This window comes from Lissotriton vulgaris, unplaced genomic scaffold (genome assembly GCF_964263255.1).
Source record: "Lissotriton vulgaris unplaced genomic scaffold, aLisVul1.2 SCAFFOLD_9473, whole genome shotgun sequence".
In the NCBI taxonomy this organism is placed as follows: domain Eukaryota; kingdom Metazoa; phylum Chordata; class Amphibia; order Caudata; family Salamandridae; genus Lissotriton; species Lissotriton vulgaris.
In genome coordinates, this window is record NW_028245824.1 from 18,562 (window position 1) to 42,218 (window position 23,657).

Genomic DNA, 23,657 nt, shown 5'->3' on the forward strand with positions numbered 1-23,657 from the left:
TATGTGATGTCATCAACAATGTCATTTGAGATGTCATCAATGATGTCAGAGCATGTAATGGGTTACATCATAAGCAGTGCTCCTATGCTTTGTTTCCTTTAGGACCCAAGGTGGGCCATGTCCTGGAGGCATTGAGAAATAGAGGGGCGGAGAGCTATGCGGACCCTGAGCCCAGAGGACCGCCAACTCCTGGGGCTATATCGACAAAAACAATGTGTGTGGGGGCTCCTGCCCCCATGCAACCATTGGGACAGCCGACTTCCTGAGCTATGTATGTGAAATGTAGGGGGCCAAGGGGGCCCCTGCAGTCATTGGGACTGCCACCTCCCTGGGGCTATATAGATCATAATGTGTGGGGGGCAGGAGGTGGGAGCTGGCCAGGACCATGTGGGGCTTCAGGCTCCCCCCACGGTCTCCAACCAGCTGGCCATGTCCTGGGAGATGGGTTCACGAGGGCCAAATATGGCCAAGGGAGTTTGGACCGCACAGCCCCCCTTCCTTTTTTTATTGAAACAAAAAAATGGCCGGGCCCCGGGGGATGGTGACCCCTGGGCTGAAATCTGCCTGGGGAGGGGTGCCACGCGGACCCCTCAAACTAAAATAAAAAAATAAATGCACTGGCCTCAGGGGATGGGGTCCCGTGGCTGAAAATGACCCGGGAGTGGGGCCGCTCAGCCCCTGTACTTTTTTATATATTTTTTTTAAAATGGGTCAGACCTCGGGTGATGAGGTCCCTTGGGCCCAAAAGGATCAAAGGAAAGGGGGCCACATAGCCTCCCTTCCTAAAATAGAAAACAATTGGAAGCCGGCAACTCTCCAGAGGCCTCGCCCCCTTTCTCCAATACTCTGCAAAAGCTCATCCTGCTGCGCTCTGGGTTTTGCGCCTGAGGGCCCTTAGGGGCCAACTAGCCCACCATTTACCTCCAGTAAGCCCCACACAGTTGGATTGCTATGAGGTGGTTGGAGGCCACGCCCCTTTTTTCACCACTTTGCAAACGCCTGTCAGTGCACTGCTGGTGGGGACAGGAGACTAAGGGCCAGATGTACGACCCTAAATTGCATTTGCAAATGGGTTTGTGACCCGTTTCGCATGCAAAATGGCCCAGGGTCTTGCAATAGTCCTAAATACCAAGTCGTAATTTATTTGCTCCAACTTTTTGTAAATCAAATATTATTTTGCGAACCAACCTATGTGCTGATAGGTCAGTTCACAAAACTCTAAATCCCAGAGTCCCACAATGACATGCCTAATTAATTTTCTATAAGCAGGTTGCAATTTGTGATTCCCTTTGATTGGCTGTAATCACAGGGATGATGGCATGCAAAGGAAAGCAGCTCAACATACCTACAATAGCATTCCAAATGGAAAACTAAGGGCCTCATTACGATGCCAGTCGGACCGGCTTCCACTGTCCTGTTGGAGATGATCAGACCGCCAAAGGTCTCATCGGAAGCAGTCAGCCCAACCGTCAAATTACAATGCATGGAAATAGGTACTTTTCCAAACAATACGATCCCTCCAAATCTGACAGAAAATTAAGACGGCAGTGGTGTCCGAAAGGGCCAATGTTGGCCACTAGAAAGCGGAACGCCTCAAAATTTGGCCGCCAAATTACGATGCGCCATTGTGACAACATAATCATGGTAGTTCAACTGCCTCATCAGAGCTGGCGTAAAGAGAGGAAGAAGAGTGGCCAAAGACACCTGTACACAGCTCTTCACTTCCTGTCCCACAATGGAGCCCATCACGCACGTCCTGCTGCAGCTCTGCTTGCTCAATTGAGTTTCAGTTACACACTGTTGTGGGCACAACTGCAGGTAAGTCTCAGATTTTCTTCTGTACAGCCCGTCCACAGCCAATCGATGCACCGCCATGGACAAACAGGGGTGGAGCTTGCACAGTGTGAGCGGAGGGGTTGTGTGAGCAACATGTCCCCAAGTCAACACACAGGGAAATGTTGCCAATAAATTTAGCATGAGAAGCATGATGTGAGGGGGCCTGAAGGGACAGTTGACACAATGAGTAATGAGAGTAGCATAGAAGGGCGTGAAGTGGTCAGGGGTCTGCCAGTGCTTAGGTCAAAAAAGCTGATGGAGACCTACCTCTCATCGGACTCTCCATATTTTCCCTCACCCTCAGGGCACTACATTAAATCAACTCATCAGCAGAACCTTTGAGGCAGATGTAACTGCAAAGACACTCACAGTGCACCCTTCCCAGTGTTGGCTGCTCAATACTTAGGCAGTATCATAATCCAATGCAATGAGGACACAGTAGATATTCCTAATACCTAACCCTACTAACAACCATTGACAAATCCAACTGTCCTGGCTACATGTATGTGCAATGAAACTTCTAGTATCACACACCTAAATGTTTGCTATGTCAGAAGGAGGTAAAATTACTGATCATCTATGAAGTTTGTGTAATGATCTGTGCATTAAATAGTGTCACTAAAAAGCTCTTCCACATCACTGATATAGAAATCAACTTCTGTGACACCCTCACATTGCTATTAAGCTAGGTCCTGTTGTCACATCGACCAGACATCAGTAAGGATGTTTTGCAATGGGCTTCACACATTACCCACATGAAAAAGGAAAGGCAGGGAAATGGAATGCACACAGTCCACTGTGGCAAACATTTGAAGTCCACAATGTAAAGACTCCTTGCAGAAATTGGTTACTCAAACTAGAGGCACGCATGGCCTGCGAAGGGCCAAGGCAACAGTCCATATTGCACATGTGTCACAGTCTCCATGTTCACAGGACCTGTGGAGGTATAGCAGGGATAAAATGTATTCTCGCGAAGTTGCATGCACATATGGCAATTGTATAATTGCAATTTCTTTGAAAAAATAACGTAACAGCAAAAGCAGTTGTCATACATCTACTAAACAAATGTTGATACAACACACATGTAAATGGTTTTATGTGCATCCAAAGTATCAAATAGATATGACATTACAACACCCCCCATGTGTGGAGAAACACGTACCAGCTTGGCACACATAAACACATATCCACCCTACTTCCCAGGTGTTACAGCAAGGCCAAACACCTCACAATGGCCAAGGCAAGCTTCAATACTTACCATAGCAGATACCACACCATGCAGTGTCTGCTCCAATACAAACTTTCCCCACATATACATCCATTGAACCCTCTGCGACTCCATAACTTGTCCCAATGTCTAACTATACTAATCACTTCAAATGGATCAGCTATCATGGTAAAACAAACACCCCTGTAGACATGCATTCCAAAAGATGCAAATGCAGCAATTGGCATCGGTAGCAATGGCAGGACAAAGGTCATCAACCACAAGAAAGGTTTATTTCAGACAAGAAAGTTCAGCTGTATACCAAAGGCCAATGGCCAATTAATTTTCATAACTGTGGTCCAGCACACTTTTGTTCATAAACACTGCTAGGGAAACCTCCCCAGGAAGGGGCATCGTGTGGGCAGGCCAGGAAGCTCCATAAATGTCACTTGTGTGGGCTGGGGTTAGGATTGGAAGGGCTAGGTCGGTCTGTGGGTGGGTGGGTATCTTTGGACTGTGGGAGTCTGAGTTTTGGATGGAGAGGGCTGGGCTGGACCGATTTTGGAAATTTTAAAACCCTTAAGGGTAAGTGGGGGTGTACGGAATAGGGGAGAAGCAGTTGTTTCCCTTTTGTTTACTTGCTGAGGATTTGGGGTGGGGTTGGGAAGAGACCCTTTGGGTTTTGGGAGGTGACAAGCCCATTTGGTAATGTTTACCCCTCTTCCTATTCTCGCTTTTTGCAGGGGTAGAAATGAGAGGGAAGGTTAAGGGTGGACACCCAGACCTGGGTTCGGGACTAGAGCAGGCAGCTGTGGCAGAGAAGAGGTCAAGGGCAGTAAGGCAGACTTCTTTGGGAGATAGGAAGGAGGTGACACGAGGAGTGGGCACATGGAGGTAGAGGGATGTGAGGTCTGAGATGTGGCTGTGCGTGCCTGTGTCTCTGAGTCTGATGTATGTGTGGTTGTGGAATGTGTGTGCTCAGTATGATGTGCGTGTTGCTAGTGGTGTTGCGGTGTCTGGGTGTGTGATTTGGGTAGTGGCAGTGTCTGCTGGTGTGGTATCTGGATGCATGGGTGTGGTGTCTCCTGGTGTGGTGTTTGGATGCCTGTCAGGATGCTGTGGTGAGGGGTGCAAGTGCCTTGGGCGTGACTACATGCATGTGTTTTTCCTTATGTTTGTGTTTGTGTGCTGAATGGGGATGTTGAGGTGGATGTATGCTTATGTGTGCATGTGCTTTGAACAGGTTTGGGGGTAGGAACTGTGGATTCGGAGGAGGTTGGAGGATCTCTGTAGGAAAGACATGTCAGCGCGAATGCCCTCAGGGTACGAGACCACCTGCATAAGCTGTGGGCCCTGCACCTGGATTGCATTCAGCAGTGCACACTGGCCCACAGAGATTTGCCATAGGATATCAATTGCCTCCAGACTGAGGCAGGGGTGAGGTGCCTGAAGAGAAGGGGGCCTCTCCTCCTCTTGAGGGAGCAGGCTTGGACAGTTGGTTGGGGAGCAGCAGAGAGGGTGGAGATGGAAGGGAGGTGGTGGACATAGCTGGAGTGGATTGCATTTCTGGCTGGTCCACCACCACCATGGATTGCACACTGGAGGATGACTCTGAAGTTGTACAAGTGGAGGTTGAAGGCTTCCCTGGGGTACCCCCACCACCATCTGTGTCACTGGTTCCATCAGTGTCACTGCTGCGACCTGAACCAGTCTGTCCAGCTGCTTTCTCAAAAGTCACTGCCCTGGGCTGATGCTACAAGAATAGTATGAACAGGTTAATTGCTATTGCATTAACACACATGGGGAAACAGGTCCTCACACAATAAAGTATACAATTTCACAGATTACAAAAATAACCAGCATGACTACTTGGCTCAAACAACAGCATGAGCACATGCATGATTACTACATGACTTGTGCATAATGCAAGTGCATTACCACTGTGTAGCTGCACGTGTGACCTTTTTCAAATCAATCAACAGATGTGTAGTAGGAAATCACGTCAGCCTGTAAACCTAAGCCCTTGTAGCATACCATAAGTACCTCATGTCATCCAAAGGGAGGTCTACATGCAAACCATCTCTATCTATCCACACCAGGCTATGCGGTCAGCAAATGGCCAGGTGTTCCAATCCTAACCTACAACATGGAGAGCTGCAGGGCTCCTACTACTGCTCTGTCACAGCCATGTTTGACAACCAAGATTGAGGTGACATGAAAGTGCACACACCACACTGTTCACACTTCCCAAGTGACGCATACACATCTGGCCACTCCCAGATGATGCTGTTGTAAGCACATGAGTGGAATAGCTAGGTGTCACATGTAGTCCTGAAGAGTAGAATGTAGACATTGTGGCTCCAGGTGGTGTGAGATATCAGCACAATTCAGCAATATACATGAATATGGCTAGGTGCATTCCCAGTCTATGATGTCAACATGTCCGCAGACATTTTGAACTCTGTAAATGTCAATGCAATCACAACACTGAAGGTACATTAGGATTAGGAAACATCCTGTCCAGAAAATGGTTGCCCTTGTGTACAAAAGAAAAAGGATTTCACTTCAACTTTCTAGCTTCACAAAAGCACATACCAATGTTGTATTTAGTGTTGATACACACATATGGCCCCAACATGCCAGCATGTTTCTCCCTGGTGCATGTCACCAGCTAGTGTATCAGCCTCCATGAATGCACATGTCCATCCCACCTCACAGAATACACCCATCTCAATGGCAGGCACATTCACAATGTTAGAATGCACTGCAAGTCCTCCTACCATGTTTGTCATTGACACAACAGTTTGGCCTGCCTAAAGACATATAACAATTTCATTAGGTATGTGTGACTTACCCATCTATGTCTACACACCCCTGTACGTGGTTACACCCTACTCTGTATATCCATCACGTCAAACCTATTGTCATGAAAACATTGACCAACACATACCCATATGATTAGATCAGAATGAAATGTATGTAGAGCCTCAGCTCATGTATGGAACAGTTGTACATATTGTGAGAAGTTAGCCTGGCATATGATGTCCACTAGTTCTAGTGGGCACCTTGCACCAGTCTAATCGACTCCTATTGATGGTGGTTGTAAAGTCAACCTTATAGAAAGCTATTCTAGGGGTAGCAACGGCGAGCAGTCTTCAGGCTAAGACTTCAGAGAGCGAATCAAGCGAGTTATTTTACCAATTATAATCCCTTGAGTACCAAATGAAAGCACAGCACACAAGGAACACATCAAATATATATGTATTTATTCTAAACACAGCCCCTCTGCACTCTTTATCAGGTCAGAGGTAAAAGTACAATACAAGTTACTTAATTAGCATACGATAAGTGTCACAGTATACGTTTTGCCCTAGGGGCCTCACAAACAATATACTAAAATAGTGGTATAAGAACCACGTGAGAATTAGAAAGCAGGCCTGGGGCCTGTGGAATCGCTAGGGCTACTCTAAATAACCAAAGGTTGGGATGTAGGAGGCCACGGAAGATGCGTGCAGCGTCTAAACACAGCCACCACTTACCATTGACTTTCTATGGGAAACGAACAAGTTACAAATTTACAATTTAAGGACACTTCTAAATGAACTACGATGGAACCCTTTTAGACTTATACCCTAGGAGGGCCAATACCCTAGAGACTGCCAGAGTACTCGTATTATCTCACCCACGGAAGCCGGGTGCATAGGTCTCTTTTGGTGTCGGGTTTCGTCTTCGATTTCAATGGAGATCTGCAAAGAAGTGCTGCAGGCGACCAGAGGAAAAGTGTCCGGGTGGATCCAGGAGTGGATCAAAGATCTGAAGAACCTGAAAGTCGAGGGGACAGAGTCTGGGCCACTTGCCAGTGACCAGGGCGGCGATAGAAAGATGCCACCAGATGTCGGCTGATTTCAGGAAAAAAGGTGAAGTTTGTCTCTTTGTCCATGAGGACCAGGAGGTGTTGACAACAACCAGGATCTGGATTCAAGCTGTCCCTCAAAGGATCTAGTTGACTGTGGTGTCGGTGTCCGGATTGGACCTAACAAGCCTTGGTAAATGCAACCCACACAGGATGACAAGATGGGCTTCAGTGTAGACCAGGAAGGTCTGTGGAACTTCTCCTTTGCAGGAAAGTTGGAGCAAGCCTGGGGCAATCAGGTAAGTAAGTTGTAATAAAGGATTGTCTTCTTTGGGGCTCACTAGCCAATGTATTAGGAACCGCAAAGATGCATTGAACGGAAATGCACAAAGCAAGCCCATGGGCTGTCGCAGGGTTTCTGTGCTCAGACAGAACTGTGCATAGAGGCTTGGAACTTCAGTGAATTAGGGTGTGCCAAAACTCACCTTAGTACCTAAATATCCCCTACCAGACTAGCTGCAGTGTCTCATTGGTTATCACAAACTCCCAATGCTTAGACAAACCAGAACATGGACTTAGTACACCTCAGGTTACACAATCATTTCAATCCAGAACAAGGTGTAAAAGAGGACACGTGCATATTTGAAATGTTTATTCACTAATGCAGTGCTCTCAAACGCAGTATCTTAGCTAATACAAGCAAACATATTATAAGAAACAAAGTAATCAGCATAGTCACTAGTCCATAGAACACAAACGGTGAAAGCATGGTATTATGCTAAAATGAATAGGGTTTAACAAAACCTAATTCTCACCCTCCTTAGCAAGTATATTATATTATATCTAAGAAGGTCTCTTTGGGTTTTAGCAGGGCGGCCCCATACCTCAAGATCCTAGTGGTAAGGGATGACATCATCAGCAACCAGCTCTTCTGCATGCAAAGCACCATCAAGTGTGTTTATATGCTCTTGTGCAAAGCAATATAAAACGCGCCTAAAGCCAGAATTTGGCTGCAGCTGCATGTATGTTATGTCTAGGAACGTGCGAAGATCAGTGCTCACAACAACCACTGCGTTGAGATATCCTTGAATGTTTCTGCACACACTGTACAGACACAGCTTGCCAAGCAAGGCTGATATCAGAGTAACAACATATTATTCTCTCATGAATCAAAAACATTCTACTAGGCTCAAAGCTACAGCAACAGCTATGTGTTGTGTGCAAAAGCAGCAGAAAGGTAAAATGGCGTTTAAACTCCTAAAAAGCTCATGCTAACTTAACACAGCATACAGGCTATATATCCATATGCGGTACAAAAGGGGGTGGTAATGGACGGAGCATCTGAACCAATCACACACTCACACCCAGTCAAAAGATCAGGGTTTAATCCATCACCGTTCTTTAGCCCACTCTGCCACCCCAGTTCAGACATGGCTATATGCAAATCAGTCTGACCCTGTGCCTCATGGGAACAGTCCAGCACGAACTGCCAAGCCATGCCTTCCCAGAACCGGAAACAAGCTTCCGAGGACCGGTTTCTGGCATTCCAGCCGTCTTCAGCCCGGCTTGCTTGAATCCAGTGGCAAAGTGAGCAAGGGACTCATGTCTGAGCATACCCTGCCACACTTATGGCGGCCAAAAGCGGTACAAAAGGGGGTGGTAATGGATGGAGCATCTGAACCAATCAAACACTCACACCCAGTCAAAAGATCAGGGTTTAATCCATCACCATTCTTAAGCCCACTCTGCCACCCCTGTTCAGACATGGCTATATGCAAATCAGTCTGACCCTGTGCCTCATGGGAACAGTCCAGCCCGAACTGCCAAGCCATGCCTTCCATGGACCGGAAACAAGCTTCCGAGGACCGGTTTCTGGCATTGCAGTCGTCTTCAGCCCGGCTTGCTTGAATCCAGTGGCAAAGTGAGCAAGGGACTCACGTCTGAGCATACCCTGCCACACTTATGGCGGCCAACAGCGGTACAAAAGGGGGTGGTAATGGACGGAGCATTTGAACCAATCAAACACTCACACCCAGTCAAAAGATCAGGGTTTAATCCATCACTGTTCTTTAGCCCACTCTGCCACCCCAGTTCAGACATGGCTATATGCAAATCAGTCTGACCCTGTGCCTCATGGGAACAGTCCAGCCCGAACTGCCAAGCCATGCCTTCCCTGGACCAGAAACAAGCTTCTGAGGACCGGTTTCTGGCATTCCAGCCGTCTTCAGCCCGGCTTGCTTGAATCCAGTGGCAAAGTGAGCAAGGGGCTCACGTCTGGGCATACCCTGCCACACTTATGGCGGCCAAAAGAGGTAAAAAAGGGGGTGGTAATGGACGGAGCATCTGAAGCAATCAAACACTCACACCCAGTCAAAAGATCAGGGTTTAATCCATCACCGTTCTTTAGCCCACTCTGCCACCCCAGTTCAGACATGGCTATATGCAAATCAGTCTGACCCTGTGCCTCATGGAAACAGTCCAGCCCGAACTGCCAAGCCATGCCTTCCCTGGACCGGAAACAAGCTTCCGAGGACCGGTTTCTGGCATTTCAGCCGTCTTCAGCCCGGCTTGCTTGAATACAGTGGCAAAGTGAGCAAGGGACTCACGTCTGGGCATACCCTGTCACACTTATGGCGGCCAAAAGCGGTACAAAAGGGGGTGGTAATGGACGGAGCATCAGAACCAATCAAACACTCACACCCAGTCAAAAGATCAGGGTTTAATCCAGGGGTCTCCAAACCAGTCCTGGAGGGCCGGATCCATGCCAGATTTTTAATATTACTACATGTATCCCAATGGGGATATCCAAAAAATGCGGCATGGATCCGGCCCTCCAGGACCGGTTTGGAGATCCCTGGTTTAATCCATCACCGTTCTTTAGCCCACTCTGCCACCCCAGTTCAGACATGGCTATATGCAAATCAGTCTGACCCTGTGCCTCATGGGAACAGTCCAGCCCGAACTGCCAAGCCATGCCTTCCCTGGACCGGAAACAAGCTTTGGAGGGCCGGTTTCTGGCATTCCAGCCGTCTTCAGCCCGGCTTGCTTGAATCCAGTGGCAAAGTGAGCAAGGGACTCACGTCTGGGCATACCCTGTCACACTTATGGCGGCCAAAAGCGGTATAAAAGGGGGTGGTAATGGTTGGAGCATCTGAACCAATCAAACACTCACACCCAGTCAAAAGATCAGGGTTTAATCCATCACCGTTCTTTAGCCCACTCTGCCACCCCAGTTCAGACATGGCTATATACAAATCAGTCTGTGTCAGTGTGCGCTCTCTGCATGCTGAGTATTCTGTTCTCAAATTAACATGTGTCCACATATGACAAAACTAACAGTACACCTTGTGACCAACCTATATGTGACATCATCATTGGGGGTTGCCATGGAGGGGGCTGTGAGGTCATTGTTTCTCCCGGACAGAAGGTTGGAAAATTGGGCCGTTTGCAATCGGAAAAAGTATTTATTTTGATATCCCAAACCCTATGTGCGATTTGTTAACCAATTATCGAATCGCAAATAGGGTTTGTGATTCGGTGTTAGGAAAGGCCGTGTTTAGGGCATCCCTTCCTAATATTGAATCGCACTGTCAAAGTTTCTTTATTCGATTAATTAAAATCATAAAAGAAGAACAAGCAATACACGGTAACATTTCATCATGACACATAGTAATACATACAGGAAAATGTATAAATTTACAAAGATTTATAAAATTTTTAAAATTTATAAAAAACCCTAAAAACACATTATACAAGAATAAAATTGTACCATAATCTAAAAAGTTCATTTAAATATAGATGGTAATCAATGATCAAGGACACAGTTCCTGGCGTTGAGGCGATGCTTATTTATACGTGCGCCAGCAACCAAAAAACTAGCAACATGAAATGCCACTTTTAAACTGGATAAAAGTTGCAGAAATAGCATAGAAGGTTTAACTTGAGTAAAACCCATATTGCACAGTATAGGCAGCAGGAATTTTTTTCTGCACTCTTTGTAATGAGCACAGAACAGGATAAAGTGCGTTGTGTCTTGAATAGAAAATTGGTCACAATCACAAGGATCAGCATATTCAGGTCTAGACCACTTTTTAAAATTGCCCAGTATATAAGGAATTAAATCAAGGCGAAATCTTGTTATGAGGAAACGATGGTATGGTTTATGTACTGAACAGAGATATGGTTCCATACCTGGGACAGTTATTATCGTACAATGTTTCCTGACCGTAGATTTGTTCAACTCTGTGGCTTCCCTCTCCAGGACATAACGCTCAGTCAAAAGATTTTTGACTGTCTTTATGTCTTCTAGGTTTATCAAATGTGGGGAGGAAAAAAGTTCAGATCGGCCAACTAGAGTTAGCTGCGTCTTGACATATTTTAGCCAAGGAATGTTATAAACATTATCCAAGGCTAAGCAATCTTTAAAAATATGATGGTTTAGAGTGAGCTCCTGATTGAGCCACACTTTTAACCAACCAATAACTGGGGCTGCCTTCAGGGTGTCGGTAATGTAGCCCAGGCCGAGCTCTGTATGTATTATGTAAGTAGAAATTGACTGGGGGACAGAGAGCAGAGTTCTCAGGAATTTATTTTCAACTTTTTGAATTTTATCATGCTCATGATTAGTGTGCCCCCAAATGACAGAACCGTATTGGGCAACCGATAAACATTTAGATTTGTAGACCTTTATAATGCTCTCCATGGGGCGAGCACCCAGCTTTTTAGCAAAACCAAGCAGCCCAGCAGCTGCTCTTGCTACTGCGTTGCTTTTGGCCAAAAGCTGAGGGCCCCACTTGCCTTTTTCGTCAAAGATCACGCCCAGGTAGGGGAAAGATGGAACTCTCCTGACCTCCTTCCCTGAGCAAAAGAAAGTTTTGGACTTTTTTTTTCTGCCTGCGGGTCCTACTATCATTACGTGGGATTTTTCTACATTAGTTTTCATGTCCAGTGAGGACATGAAATCCCCAAAAGCTGACAGAAGTTTGCTTAGTGCCACTCCAGAGCGTGCTAGAAGGACGGCGTCGTCCGCGTACAGGAGGACAGGAATCTTTTTTTCTCCTGCGCGCGGAATGTCCATGTGGGACGCAGCCAAAACTGCTTCAAGACCATTTATATAGAGTGTAAAGAGAAGGGGTGCAAGGATGCATCCCTGCCTAACCCCTCTCCCTGAATCAAAGTGACAGGTACATCTCCCTTCGCTGGTCACTCTGACAGACGTCTTGAGGTCTCTATGTAACTCTGCCAAATATCCCACTAATGGGGCATCAAAGCCCATGGCCAAAAGGACCCCCCACAGCTTAGCCCTGTTGACCAGGTCAAAATCTGAGGAGAGGTCTATAAAGGCCATGTACAGGGAGCCCCCCTTGGCTGCTACATACTTACTAATGATCAGTTCTAAATTCAGACACTGATCCAGGGTTCCCCTTTTTGCTCTGAAGCCGTATTGTGCATTTGATAAAATGCCCTTTTCTTCTGAAAACAGGGTCAATCTACCTAAGAGGACTCTTCCCAGAATCTTGACACTTGAGTCGATTAGGGAGATTGGCCTATAGCAGGCTGGGTCTGTTCTTTGTCCCTTTTTAAAAATAGGTATTATGGTGGACTTCGACCAGCTACTAGGAAACACAAAATCTCTTGTGGCATTAAAAATTTTGGTAAGAATTTTGGCGCTTAATTCAGGGGCACTCTTAAAAAAGTCAGCGGGGACCCCGTCAGGGCCTGGGGCCTTTTTAGAATGTGTGTCGCTGATAGCTTTTTTTACCTCTTCTATACTAAAAGGAGAAATGGGAGGGACTGCTTGTGTGGATTGTAATCCACAGCCTGAGGTATTATCAGGGCAACTGTAGATATTGCTGAAGTGTGTGACCCATTGGTCATCCGGAATGGTGCAATCTGCTCTCTGCTTATCTGTATCGACAAAAAAGGGATGATTTATTATCGCCCAAAATTTTGAGCTATCTCTTTGGATTTCGGGCGAGAGCAAATCGTTCCAGGCCTCAGCTTTGATCTCTGATTTTCTCTTTTTGATGGCGTCGTTATAGTTTTTCCTTAACATCGCTATCTGTACTTTATCTCTTGGCTCCGCTTTTAAAGCCTTTAGGAGAATTGAGTGGGCCTTTGAACAACCTGTGTTAAACCATTTTTTACCTCTACATGTCCGACCCGTATTCCTTACAGTCAGGTCCAGATCAATCTGATTGCAGATAGTATTAAAAGCCTCTATCAAACTGGAAGACGGGTTGTTTTTATCTAGGCAGATTGCGACCTCACCCTCAACTTTGGACAGGGTATCCTGTATAAAAGTGATCGGGGTGACTTGATCCCACTTCAGCCTATGGTTCTGATCTCCCAGAACTAGATTAGTCGCGCATGAGGATACAGCTTCTCTCTTTCCAAGAACTCCCTGGGATAGAATCTATAAAATTACTGGGTTATGATCACTAAAAGCTGAGGTTTCTACCTTATAGGTTGAGACTTCAGACAAAATACTAGACGACAAAAAGATATAATCTACTATTGTGCCAGAGTTGTTACCCACAAAAGTCGGTAACCTCAAGTCTCTAATACTGCTAGAGAATTCATAAAGATTAAAAGTTGCTAAAAATGATTCCAAAGCCTCCCCACGCGGTGAGTGTTCAAAGTGCGGAATACAGAGATAAGGGGGAAAATCTTCATATTCCTCACGACAGTCCCTGTCGCATGGGTGGATATTGTAGTCTCCCATGAGAATCACGTCAAAGCCGTGGGCACTGTTTTCGCTGTGGGAAGACAAAAAATCCTCTAAGGTTTCCAAATGCTCGTTGAGCAGTTGACTGACAGGGGAATTATAAAAATTAACTAATAAGATAGGCTGGGAGTTAAAAGTAGTTAATTCAACTGCTAGTATGTTTGTTGAGTTAAAGTTAATTCGTCTTGGCTTTCCCTGAACGTTTAAGGAAATATATATAGCCAAGCCTCCCTTTGCCCTTCCAGATGTGCTAGGAATAGCAGGTACAGAGAACTGGGAAAAGCCGTCTAGAGCAAAACCGTTGGACGTCTCCCAGGTCTCCTGGAATACAAGAATGTCGCGGGAACTAACCATTTCCAGCCAGTCCTTGTTACCAATTTTTGAGTTAATGCCAGCGATGTTCCAGCTCAAGATACTACACACCCTGTTGCTTTTATTTTTTAGATCTAAATGTACAGGGGCAGGAAAAGAAACAGGTAAAAAATCCTCACTGTTAGTATCTTCTATAGGAGCGAGTCAATCATTCTGGTCCATGAAGGACAATGGGGCATAGCGGTTAAATAACTGGAGAGGTTCAACAAAAGAATTTTGTCTTGATAGGAAAGGATATTGAGCTACAGAATTATGCCTTGTAACCTGCCCTTGTCTGGGGTTGGAATCCCAGGGTCTGTCCCACCCCAGCGCTGGAGTCCTTGGGTACGTGACATTTTGTTGCTCCCCATAGAAAAACTTCAAAGTAAGAGGAACAACAGTGCCTTTTCTGCGTTGAGGGGGGAAAAGATTGGCCAGGATGTTTGGGAGAACGTCTTGGTTCGAGAGGGTCACTGCCACGCAGTCCCCCTTAAACTTTTTTGGGCGATTTCCCAACCACGGGACCCTGGTCGCGGACGTAATGACATTTGCCAGATGATGTTTCCCCCCAGGGGCTAACCGCATATTGTTGGTTAGCCAATGTAGAGCCTTACTAGTAAGGGAGGTAGGGCCTTCGGCTATTCCCCCTTCCAGAGGGGGTACGTTTGCAAGCACCAGAACCACAGGGGTGGCCTCAACTAGAAATTGGTGGGGGACCGTTGTTTGGGTAGTTGCCGGGGGTGGTCCAACAGAAGGGGGAACATCAGTTGGGATGGAAACCAGGAGAGGGCCCTCAGAGATGGTAGACATAGGTATTAGTGGCTGGGGCAGAGGAATGTCAATAGGTAAATGAGTCCCTTCATTATCACGAAAGACTTCATTAATCACATCTCCCCCTATGTTGTTGGGCATGATAGAGACTATCTTGGTGATATTTTCTACCCCATCTATTACCTTGGAGCTTAGACCACCCAACCTCTTGACCTCTGCATTCAATTTGTCTAACTTAGATATTAAAGGTTTGACAATGGCATTGATTTTGTGCTCAAGAAAGTCAGAGATCCTTTCGAAAAGAGCGTCCTCAAAATTATGGCACTGATTATCCTCCATGACGTTCGCTTGTTTAGTCTTTGGGGTAGTAACCCTTTTCTTTCTTGCCCCTATACGAGGGCCACTCAGCTTTAGGGGGATCTTTGTGCATAAGCGTCTTGGTCTTGTAGCATGCCCTTTTGGTGTCATCTCCTTGGGTGCAGCTTGTTCATGTTTCTCTTGATCACAGTCAGTGTCAATATCAGTACCACCCTCCGCCTGTGTATTAGAAGTCTCAATAGCCGTATCCACATTATCTGGTGCACAGCTTACATCCAGGAGAATGGGGCCGCTAATTAAATTCTCCTGGCTAGTTTCTTGCAAGATGGTGTCATCAATCATGGTGGAAGCTGTAGGTGACAAACAGCGAAGGTCTGGGGATTGGCTTAGACCGAGAGAGTCTCTCCTTTGCATATTAATTTTCCTGACAGTCTGGACAAGAAAATTATCAAGGGTCTTCTGTGGGGCTTCCTTAATTTTCACAGGCATACTTTTCAATGTACTCACAGCCAACGTTTAAAACTTTAGATACGTAATATATGGTTAACACCACAATATGGCTTACTTGGTATCAGTCCTGTAGAGTTTCTGGCCCAGCCCTGCCTCCTCGTGCCGCTGAGGGCCGTAGAGGGCCCGCCCTTTGCCCGGGCTTCGCCCCGGGCGTCCCGCTCGCGTCCCGCGAAGCTGGTCCTGGTGCGCTTTTGTGCGCCTCCCCTGGCGCCCTCGCGGTGTCACAGCGTGCGACGCCGCGTAGGCTGCCGGGATTCGTAGTCCCGGAGCGGCGGCGCTTTCTGACTCCAGGGAAGGTGACTCTCGGCGGTGGCGGCGTGGGCAGTGGCGCCTGGCAAGCTGTGGCGTTCTGCGTGTTGCGGCGGCTTCAGGTAAGGTTTTTAGGTGTCTCCCAAAGCTCCGCCGGTCCTGGTGCGCTTTTGTGCGCCTCCCCTGGCGCCCTCGCGGTGTCACAGCGTGCGCCGCCGCGTAGGCTGCCGGGATTCGTAGTCCCGGAGCGGCGGCGCTTTCTGACTCCAGGGAAGGTGACTCTCGGCGGTGGCGGCGTGGGCAGTGGCGCCTGGCAAGCTGTGGCGTTTTGCGTGTTGCGGCGGCTTCAGGTAAGTTTTTTAGGTGTCTATTGAATCGCACTGGTATGTAAGAATGAGTTGCAACCGAAATGCTGTCCCAAAAATAAAATGTTGCCATCAACGTCAAGTCAATGGTAACCCTTCGCAAATGGGAAAGGGTCCCCAAATGACCCCTTCCCCTTTGTGAATTGTAGTAAAAACATTTTTTCAGAGACGGCAGAGGTGCCAGGAACCACTGCCTATAAAAAATATAAAGACAAATTTTCATTTTTACTTTTGAAACAAGCCTGTCTTCCTTTAAGGAAAATGGGCTGCATTTTAAATAAATTGATTTATTGTAAAGCAATCGCAGACCTGGATGTCTGCTGACCCCAGTAGGCCACCATACTTGTGTTGTAAGTGATTCCCAATGACGCAAATTGCGACCTACCTCATGAATATTAATGAGGTAGGTCTATTTCGACCCCATTAGAAATCACTAAGTGTGTGTGACACACATTTGTACATCGCCGTTTGTGATTTCCTAATTGTGAATCGCTAACATTCTTAATTAGGAAATTGCAAACAGGATTCTACATACATTTGTCCCTACATTGTCAGTGGTTTGACACTCCAATTGTGGTCGTAAACCATTAATCAATTCTGCATCAAATCAGAAATATGAGGGAGACGGGCACTACTATTTGCAAACGTATCACAAAAGTCCTTTTATGAGTCTGAAATAATTTTTGGACTTATAAAAGGGCTTTTGTACATAAAGAAAAGACGTTTGTGATAATAAACCCTGTGATTTTGCATCCAGTGCCTACCTTCCCACTTTCTGTCGCACGGCTATCATTATAGACTGGGGAGAATATTTACATTGGGGATCGTGCCACCGGACCGTCACTTTTACTGACGTTCCGATGGAGCAAATGCCCTGCACCATTGCTTTTTGACACTGCCCCAGATTTACAAGGATCTGTAAATCTGGGGCAGCGCCAAAAAATAGCGCCATGCAATAGCAGTCGTTAGAATAGCGAAACGAAGAGAAATATCTTATTTCTCCTTGTTTTGTTTTTTGTATGTGCGGTGCATTCTGCAGCACACATAGAAAGAGCAAAACACCATTAATGATTGTTTATGTGCAGGAAGGTGTCTCTTTCTGCGCATAAATAATTATTAAATAATTACGATTTGCTATTTTTATGTGAGCTGCAAAAGTAACAAAGTGTCATTATTGATTGTTTATGTGCAGGAAGGGATAACCCCCTGCACATAAACAATCATTCCCTGCAACGCAGGCACCCTTGCAATGTGGTGCAAATGTGTCGGTGTTGGCACTAGGCAGCTATTTTTAACACGAGCGCTCGGGAAAACACAGGGGTGCACCATATTGTTGTAAATGCAGCGCATCCCTGTGTTTTGGAAATGGCGAAGTGCTGCACTGCAAAATTTGCCGCAGAGCCAAATTTCGTAGAGCCGCACTCCGCCATTTCCCTCCAAATATGCCCTTGTGCTCCATGTTCCAACTTGCATTAATGCAACCATTTTATGTACAGATTTAGAACTCCTCCCTCTTAAAATCTTTTCATTTCCTCTTAAAATCTTTTCATCCTTGCCCCTGCTGTACGTCATTGACATAGCAGGAGCAGCTTCACATTTCTTGGACTTCTGATCTCAACTTCAGTGCCACTTCCCTTTCGATCTATCTATTTTTACAACCCTAGACCTTGTCCTGTGTCCTTATTACGGAAGAATATGGCAACACACCTCGGACTTGCATAACCTTACAAAGATGCTCGGCAGCAGCCTCATGACTTTTAATGGTCATGAACTTCTCGGTAACTTGCAATACCGATACATTGTACAATTGCAGATGCTGACCCCATGTATAATGAAGAAATGTTAAATATTAGTGAGAAGCCTAATTCATTACTTTATAATGACAAAAGTATTTAATCAATTTCATCTTTCTAGAGACCCATTCTCCGCCATCAACCTCAAAATAAATCTAAAGAAAGAGCATTTGGAGAAAGAACACCTGCAACCGAACAGCTGTTCTTACGCAAGGACACAGCCATGCTTATCTATAACTAGATAGCCACGTGCATTATTTTGGCTGAGAGAAAAGGGAATATCTTAGTTTTATATGAACTGCAATCTGAAAGAGCCTAACCACTGTTATAAATATTTAGCTGTTCCTTTTCACTTGCTTGTAATCATGTCGCTGATAATCAATGAAATAAAAAAAAGCCCATTAAATGCTGTAGGCGAAATGCAGGATGATTCCAACTAACTCAAATGTACTATTTCTTAAAATATCATCTGTTGATTAATATTTGAAATGCTGTATGCTAGGAATACAAGGAGTTCATGACACATAAATCATACAAGTGGATGCAATTGAAAGAAGGTTCATAGAGCCAAATTTGAAAAGACACAAAGACTACTACCATAATATTAGCACTGGGAAATATCTCTTGGCACATGGATACAAAAACCATGCTCTCCCAGATAAATACCTTTCAGAAGAAGATAAAAGACATCCTTTTATTTTATGCTATCAATTTATACAAGTGAAAAGAAGTGACTCCCGTTACCTCAATAACGGTTCTTTGCCATCTCCAGCTCATTTTTACAGATGACTGCTTTGAGTTATCATCTGTAATTTAAAAGTAGACACTTTGGTGTCAGAGACAAATGCAGACGCCTGGAGAAATGTGTCAAAGTTGCAGAGAAATTAATAGTTTGAAGACTACAGTTCTGCCAATTCACAGAGTACCACCATGAGTCGCAGGATATTTCACGCAGTCACCCAGTGAGGAGGGGTCGGCCAGTGAACAGCGGAAGGTGGAATGGAAGGCGATCTGGAAACCTCTTTACTGTCTGGGTTGTCAACTCGTCATTGACGTCTCTGAGTAGCTGATGTCATTTATGGGTTTTGAAAATACCCCAGGATTTCAGTACCAGCCTCAGCAATCTTTTGCATTTTTCCGGGATGGGGAAGTTAGAGGGTGGAGGGCAGAAGTGTCTTTTAAGACGCTAGCACAAAGCACCACCACTCTTCTCACAAAATGAACATTTGTTTGAAGTTGACAGGTCTGTGACAAAACAAATAACACTGACAAGAGAATACAGGCATGACATGTTCTTTAAGAACGATACACAGAGGTAACACGTTCGAATAATTATTGTTTTGAGGGGATACTGAAATAACTCTTGTGAAAACTATTGTAGTTTGTCTATTTTCTTGCATTGACTTTGTGAGGAAAGCATACAGTGCTGGCTTTGAATGTATCAGAGACATATATATTTTTTTAAATCATATAATGAGGATTGCAAGTGGAAGGGTTCCTATATAAACAGGTAAATAGCTGAATCATTGTTGCAATTACAGGTTCTGGAGTGCTTTTGATGCGAGTTTGTGCAAATTGCAATTATGCATTGTCAGGAATCCTTTCACAGGATCAAGGGACAAGCAGGGGGTACTGGACCCAACAGTAGTGGTTGAGGCCTTTCACTCCTGATGTCGAGGGCCCGACCTACTATAGAGCCCATTCAACTGGGCCAAATACCCCTTCTGCAGTTGACTCTCAGTGGTAGATGTGGTCGAGCAGTCAAGGCCCCCTCAGGAGAGATGTAGATAAAGATCAGTGAACACGACTCATAACTCAAAGTGCAAACTGTATGCACAATAAATCAATGTCCAGCCAAATACTTGTTTTTCTAAGAAAAATACATATTTTAATTCTAACTCTACGCATGCAAAGAGATGCGACATTCAGAAGTTACATCACAATCCTCCTTGGCGTCGGAGCTCTAGTAGTTGTAAGGCGAATCTCTGTCCCACGAATCCAAATCAACAGAAGAGTGACTAAAAAGACAAAAGCACATAGGAAAGGGGGGAGTAAAGAAATTCAGTTACTACCACCCAAGTAGGAATACTGCATAGAAAAAAGTAATCAGATAGGTAAAGCATGCATAGTGCAGAAAAAGAACCCTCAGGCACCAACTAAAAGTCGGTTGCCAGTTGTCTTCATTGGGCTCTTATTTGGAATACGTGAAGTGGTATCCAACAGTGATGAAAAGTGAGTTTAAAAGGAGTGTGGACTACTCCCCAGACTAGAAAAACTCTTTTAATAAAGGGGTAGCTCTAACTCCATTAAAAACATTAGTGAAAGGCGGCCGTAAAAATGGTTGTGTTAGTTTGAACCAAGAAGTCCTATACATAAAAATACAAAGGTCGACATGTTTCTGCTATGAGGAGCCACTAGTCAGCTCAGCATTTGTCAGGACCAAACAAATCCTCGCCTCGTGGGTGACGCACGCTAAGGCGCCAATACCACCTGGGATGGGAAAAACAAAGAGATTACAAACTTGAATGTAACCGGTGCATAGATACTTCCTCGTGCATCCCCTTCAAAGCGTGAGGGATGGTGAATCTGAAAAGAATCAATAAACATAGGAAAGAAGGTAAACTACTGAGAAATTTCCCAAGTTGACTGTTATTGCATAAAATCACAATTATTGTCAAAGTGCAAGAAGCAAAACCCACCAAGTAGTCAGTGAATAGTGGTAACATCCAGTATGTCCCACCAAATAACGTTAATTAGGAAATTAGACCCATTAACATTGACACAAATCATGTCACTATATTCACCACTGCATCAGCTTTGCAAAGTGTCTGGCGGTATATTCACCTACAGGATATCTACCTCATCAGAGCAAATACAATCTCTTATGATTTGTAAGCCATGAGGGATTCCCATCATCACAGTTGCAAAAGCGCCCGTTATAAAATAAATACATTAAAATACACCTTCAAAACACAGAGGGGCAGATTTATGAGGCCCTTGCACCTCTTTGCGCCACAATTGCGTCACTATATTTGACGCAACGGCGGCGCAAACAATGCGCCCTATTTACAACGTGACGCATCTAGGAGATGCGTCACATTGTAAAGCCCTACGCCATAAGGAGGCGTTCCTGCGCAGGGGGGGGCGTTCCTGCGCATGATCGCCTCTTAAAAGTGGCTGAGTGAAATCTATAAGATTTCACTCAGTCACTTTCAGGCCAATGCTGTGTCAAAACCCTGCACCTGCTTGAAGCAGGCGTAGGTCTTGACGCAGCATTGTGAAGATGGGGCACCCCCGAGCCTTGCTGGAGCTGCGTGCGCTTGCGACGCAACTCCAGCAATGCGCCACCTTTACGGCACAGATGCGTCACGCATCTGTGCCGTTTTTGCCCCATGGTGCGCCGCATTGTAAATGCGGCGCTCCATGGGTGGCGGAGCTGTGGCGCACTGTGGCGCACATTAACTGGCGCATCCCTGGGGATGCGCCAGTTAACATAAATCTGCCCCGGAAGACTGAAAAAGGAAAAGCCTCAGGGTATTAAACTCACTCGTACGTGTTAGGAGCGGTGCCCCTTAGGCTCGTGGCAGGGGGAATTCTTCACGCCCGGAACATCTGCGAAACAGAGACCCGGGTCAAAATTACTGTGTATTCTCTCGCCAAAGCCTTTCTCAGAGGCGTGTATGCCTGGGTCAAGCAGCGGGCGGCAATAGTGTAAACAAAACTCGCCGCCGTCTTACTTACTGATCTCCCCGCGACTGCCCTCCAGGGAACCTAGTGTATCCACATCCACGGCCCGAATACACAAGAGCCGTGGAGGCGTTCGTTTTTGTGAAAACGTGATCGACGTAGGTCGCGATCACGTGATCGTTATTCAGTATCCGTTTCTGAAAGGAGCCATCCACTTTAGACTACCATAGCGCGTGCAAGCAACGCCTGTCTTCTTTGAAGCAAAACTTTATTGATTAAACAATATATGGAAGTGAGGCTACAAAAAATGACATGGAATTCTGGCCTCTTGCGCTCAGAAAACATATCAGAACTTGGGTCGCATAAGAACCTAGCTTGCTCTCGTCTTTTGATTGTGGGCATAGGGTGTTTTTGACGGGCCAAATCATGTAACATACAGCGAAACCCTGGTAATTAATGCCAACTGAGGCTGCTAGTGCATGTAATAAATATTTGGCCACATTCACAGAGCCCCCATTGTTATATGCAGCTAGCAGCTCCTAACTTGCTTACGTGTGGTTTGGAAATGTCTATATGAATCGCATACAAAACGAGGCTGCTACTGGAACCAGGGGACATAACGTTCAGGAATCCCATCAACCTAGGGATAGAAAGTATCTGATATTTACAGTCCCTCAACTGGGGTGAAAGTATGGATGATAGACAAACCCGCTAAGAGAAATGGCTAATGGATTTACAACATGTAAAATCCAGATAGTTCTATCAGTAGTAAAGATGTAATGGTCCATTTACCACAGCATTACTGAACCCCATGGTATTGCATCATTCAATCCCTGTGAATGCATAGAGAGACGGTAGCTCCATCTTTGTTCCTTTTCAAAGAGGCTACTTTCACTCCCTTGATTCAGTTGCTCTATTATTGTCCATCTGATGTCGTTCGGGCAGTGGCCATGTTCCAGAAAATGAGCAGTTAGTTTTGTGGTGTTCTTTCGGCACCTCACATTACTGCGATGTTCGCAGATGCGCAACTTTATTTTCCTCGTAGTCATCCCTACGTATTTAAGATTGCAGGGACAAGTAACGAGGTAAATAACGTTACTTGTATTGCAATTTGTATGCCCTTTGAGATGCCAGAGTTTGCCATCCTCTAGGTTGAGTGTCTTCATTGCTCTAGTAAGGTGGCAAACACTGCACCCTTCGCATGGGAAATGGCCGTTAACAGGGGGCAAGCCCCATGTAGTTAGGACATTATTGTCCCGAGTTGTATCGTTAGTTCTTGGGCGGGTGTGAACAAGTGCATCTTGCAGACTCCTTTCACGTTTATAGGAAAACAGCGGTTTTTTGCAATTTACGCCCATTGCTAGTCAGAATTCGTCAGTGTTTGCCTATGCAGCGACTCACAGCATTAGAGATGTTGCTGTAAGTCGTCACACAGGTCAAAGGAGTCTCGGCTTTTCTGTCCTTGCTGTAATCTTCCAACAGGGCCTCCCTATTTTGATTCTTAGTCCTCTTACGGCTTTTTTTCAGAATTCGTTTGGGATAACCTCTTGTAAGTAGCTTGTTGGTAAGATCCTCTGCCTGTGTATTGAAATCGGAAAGGTTGCTACAATTTCTACGAATACGTAAGTATTGACCAAAAGGTAAATTCTCCCGCAATGGACGCGGGTGAAAGCTCGAAAAGTGAAGCAGATTGTTTTTGCTGGTGGGCTTATAGTAAGTTTTGGTTGTTAGGTGGTCGCCTTCCCTGGTTATAGTGACATCCAGAAAGACAATGGAACTAGGATTGTACTGGTGGGTGAATTTAAGCACCCCCAATATCTGATCCTGCTGGGAAAAGTCAAACTGCCTGCAGAACATGCAGTAGCATTTGGTGGGTGCAGACGCACTTTCCGAAGTGGCGCAGCCACACTCGTCAGCGAGCGGAACAGCTTCCAGCTCTCAGTGATGTGGTAATTAAAATCCTGCCCGGCGGGAGTGAATTCAGTCCTTC

At 45.6% G+C, this 23,657-nt stretch overlaps 1 pseudogene; it reads right to left on the reverse strand.

The window, feature by feature from the left end:
* Window positions 1-3,622: 3,622 nt before the first annotated feature.
* On the reverse strand, window positions 3,623-4,708 carry LOC147666284 (uncharacterized; annotated as a pseudogene).
* Window positions 4,709-23,657: the final 18,949 nt, after the last annotated feature.